Consider the following 4,634-nt stretch of genomic DNA (forward strand, 5'->3'; position numbering starts at 1 on the left):
ATATATATATATATATATATATATATATATATATATATATGTATATATATATATATGTATATATATATATATTTACATCTGGGAACATGCAACCGTGTCGTAAGTAAAATATAAAACGAAACTTATTGCCTTGACACAGTCAAGCAGTATATATTTTTTGAGAACATCGATGGGCTTGTTGACATAGTTTACATGGAACGTAAAAGATACCGTTACGCTCCTGAGCACTCACACGTGTGTGTTTGTATAGATAGATACATACCTACATACATATAGATATATATATACCATGACAAATCAGACTGGGACTTGGCACAGCGCTCCAGCTGAAACAGTTCCAGTCAAACCAGACGCTATATAATGATATATATACATATAGCTACACACACACACACATATATCAACTTATCAATAGGCTGAATTAGTAAACCTATTATCAACGTGCCTATAATGACTACAGGAAACAGGTGTAAGCCAAATTTGCTGTAATAAAGGCAAAATATGTAATGACCATTATTTACAACTTTATATATATATATATATATATATATATATATATATATACACACACACACATATATTAGATATCTTCCGTCTCTCCATATATATATATAAACACACACACCAGTAAAGTGAACACTGAGTGACAAACAAAACAGTGAACTGACTAACAGTTGTTATGACAATATTTGAAAAGTAGATTTGATATCAACCAGCCTATGGATGTTTAGTAGAGTTTGCTCTGTTTCATATATTCAGACTAGACACTCGTCACTGAGTTAGTGTGACCTTATGACGCACTCACATCTAGATACTCGCCTAAATATCAAAAACTGAATCTAATATCTGTGGACCCTGGTCCACCCTAAAATCCTGACATTAGCACTTGGTAATACATCGTATCTGGAAGATATGAGTAGATGTCTCCAAAACAAAACTTCTCAGCACCTCTATCCTATTGTCCATTCCATCTGTTGGAGTTAACATTTTTTACTCAAACTTCATTCTGCAAAGTGGTACCCCCTCGAGTGTAGATTCCACTCTGCAATGCTGTCACCTCACTTTGGATATCAGGGAGAAAGATTTCCAACTTGGTGCAAAACTCTCCCTCACTTTTTAAATGCATGTACTTTTGCCACTGCATTTCAAAGTTCTCCAACCATTGAGTGAACACCACTTATAAAGTGGGGTTTACCCAGTGTACTAGGGATTAGAACAAAAACATGACTAGTTTCAAAGAAAAACAAATTAGTCACACTCCCTATGAATTAAGATTCCGACTTCAATCAGGGACTCCAAAAACAAACTTCTTCCACCTTGCCCAATTCATCTTGCAGACCCTGCCAAACACCAACAACTCTTCAACCATATCTCTAACTGCATCAAGGACATTTAACACACAACATCCATCCATCGAGTTTCTTGGTGGCATTGATGATCACATGCTCGTTACTAAACTGATGTTGTTGGAGCAGAGACCAAATCATTTACAATCCTCAGTTGCCAACATCAACACACCCCTGACAGTGGTCCTTGGAATAAACAACAGACATTCCAAACACCACTGATTACTTTTGCACCTCCAAAACCCTGCCTCAACCAAACTAATCATCTCTGCACCTAGTGTAACTGCCATACATCTACATACTATGCAACATCCACCTCCTCAACTGAATGATCACATCTCTACCAATTTTATGCTAACTTTTCCAGGTAATGCATCTTTTTAAACTGACCCATCAAAAAAAGCTTCGTAGGTGACTGAAATCACCCTCTTAGGCTTGTCCCTCCTCATTCCCAAATTTCTAAATCAGAATAAGTCCCTAGAGAGGGGTACTGAAAATTTGGATAAGGAAGAGGCTAGCACTAGCTGCATTGTTTGTGAATAATGAAAATGGTACAGTCAGAGCATATTTCGCTTTGTTGATTTCAAGCAAGTGGAAGGAGATACTCTTGCACATGGCATCTAGGACTTCCACCAACCTCTGACCCACAGACATGCTACTTCATGGCTTGTTCTTCTGCTACTACCGATGCCTCAGCTCCTCAAGTGTGATTGGTCTTATTTCATCAACACGCAAGTACTCGTAACTCATCTTTATTTATCTTGTTATCCATATTGTGTCCAGTGAAAATAAGTGGTGTAGTGGTTAGAGTGTCATATTCACAATCGCCAGATCATGGTTTCAATTCCTTGAGAGGGTGGTGCATGGTATGCTTCATCAAAACACTTCATTTTAAATTGCTCCTGTCCATTCAATTGTAAATGAGTAACCCTGCAACAGACTGGCAACTTATTCCAATATAATGTTATCTTGGTCAGTTTACTCTATGGAAACCAGTAACCAATCGACCTTATTACAAGCCATAGAAATTTAGATGGTAATGACCAGAGGTATTGTTTCTACCTCAACCATCAGGCCCAACACAAACCATACTGCATTGTCTTTCCTTTTCTAAGAAAAACAATGGAACTCTACTCTCCAGCTGTCAACTTGCAACAAATCAAATGGAATGTGAACGCCAACAGTATTAGAAGGTCTGCAAAAATTATTGGCACAACTCCTCCTTCCAGACCAAATGAGTTAAAAAAGAAAAGAAAAACATTTTCCTTTTACACACACTACATTATGACATTTTCAGAGTGAACAATTTTGGTCAGGGAAGAATGCAAGGAAAGAAACTCAGAATGTGTTAAGAGGAGATGAACTCTAGAGCTAAATGAAAAGTTTGTTGCAGTATTTATGAGAAAGGAAGAAACTAAGTCAAAGTTGAAACAGCTTGACAAATTCGATGAGATGGAGGGGAATGCGTATATCAGTAAGATTCAGTGCACTAAAAGGAGAATAAATCTACGTGAGAAAGTATATAAGAACAGCCCTTTACTGAAGAGTTATTGCTTAGACTACAGGCCAGCCTAAATCAAGGCAAATCTACACAATTGAAGTTGTTCCACTCGGAACTATCCAGTCTTTTGATATAAGGTGACACATTGGGAGAATCGTTAAGCACGTCAGACAAAATGAAAACGCGTGCATATATATATATATACATTTATGTATATACATATATATATATGTGTGTATATATATACATACATATATATATGTGTATATATATATATATACATATATATATATGTGTGTATATATATACATACATATATATATGTGTATATATATACATACATATATATGTGTATGTATATATATATACATATATATATATGTGTATGTATATATATATACATATATATATATATGTGTATGTATATATATATATACATATATATATATATGTGTGTGTATGTATATATATATATGTGTGTGTATGTATATATATATATATATATACATGTGTATGTATATATATATATATACATATATGTGTGTATATATATATATATATATGTGTATGTATATATATATATATATATATATACATGTATATATATTTATATTTGTATATATACATATGTGTATATATATATGTATATATACATATATATGTGTGTATATATACATACATATCGTCGTTTAACGTCCGCTTTCCATGCTAGCATGGGTTGGACGATTTGACTGAGGACTGGTGGAACCCAAAGGCTACACCAGGCTCCAATCTGGTTTGGCAGAGTTTCTACAGCTGGATGCCCTTCCTAACGCCAACCACTCCGAGAGTGTAGTAGGTGCTTTTACGTGTCACCCGCACGAAGGCCAGCCAGGCGATACTGGCAACGGCCATGCTCAAAATGGTGTATTTTATGTGCCACCCACACAAAAACCAGCGATCTCGCTCAAAAGTCCTTACACATGCTGCAGGCACAAGTGCCAGAAAGGCAACGCTGGGAACAGGTGCCATCACAATTTCGCTTGCCCCAACAGGTCTTCGCAAGCTGAGTTTCGTGTCCAATGAAGGAGACGATGTTGGCATGGATGCCAGTCGTCGAATCTAGTTCGAGTTCGATTTCACTTGCCTCAACAGGTCTTCGCAAGCAGAGTTTAGTGTCCAATGAAGGAAAGGTACGCATAAGTGGGCTGGCTACACCGCTGGCAGAGGCCTTGGATTTAGGTCTCACTTGGCTTGCCAAGTCTTCTCACACACAGCATATTTCCAAAGGTCTCGGTCAGAAGTCATCGCCTCGGTGAGGCCCAATGTTCACCACCTCATCCCAGGTCTTCCTGGGCCTACCTCTTCCACTGGTTCCTTCCACTGCTAGGGTGTGGCACTTTTTCACACAACTATCTCGTCCATTCTCGCCACATGACCATACCAAAGCAATCGTCTCTCTTGCACACCACAACTGATGCTTCTTAGGTTCAACTTTTCTCTCAAGGCATTTACACTGTCTAGTATGAACACTTACATTACACATCCAGCGGAGCATACTGGCTTCATCCCTTGCGAGCCTACGCATGTCTTCGGCAGTCACGGCCCATGTTTCACTGCCATGAAGCATGGCTGTTCGTACACATGCATCATACAGTCTGCCTTTTACTCTGAGCGAGAGGCCCTTAGTCACCAGCAGAGGTAAAAGCTCTCGGAACTTTGCCCAGGCTATTCTTATTCTAGCAGCTACACTTTCAGCGCACCCTCCCCCACCACTAACTTGGTCACCTAGATATCGGAAGCTATCA

At 38.0% G+C, this 4,634-nt stretch overlaps 2 protein-coding genes across 2 annotated transcripts in view; one reads left to right on the forward strand and one right to left on the reverse strand.

Moving 5' to 3' along the window:
• LOC106882512 (uncharacterized) overlaps positions 1-4,634 on the reverse strand; it is a 146,243-nt gene that overhangs the window by 137,982 nt on the left and 3,627 nt on the right. The gene's annotated exons all lie outside the window — the stretch shown is intronic.
• LOC106882513 (peroxisomal leader peptide-processing protease) overlaps positions 1-4,634 on the forward strand; it is a 61,724-nt gene that overhangs the window by 4,249 nt on the left and 52,841 nt on the right. The window lies entirely within an intron of this gene.

Source organism: Octopus bimaculoides, chromosome 15 (genome assembly GCF_001194135.2).
Source record: "Octopus bimaculoides isolate UCB-OBI-ISO-001 chromosome 15, ASM119413v2, whole genome shotgun sequence".
NCBI classification, from domain to species: domain Eukaryota; kingdom Metazoa; phylum Mollusca; class Cephalopoda; order Octopoda; family Octopodidae; genus Octopus; species Octopus bimaculoides.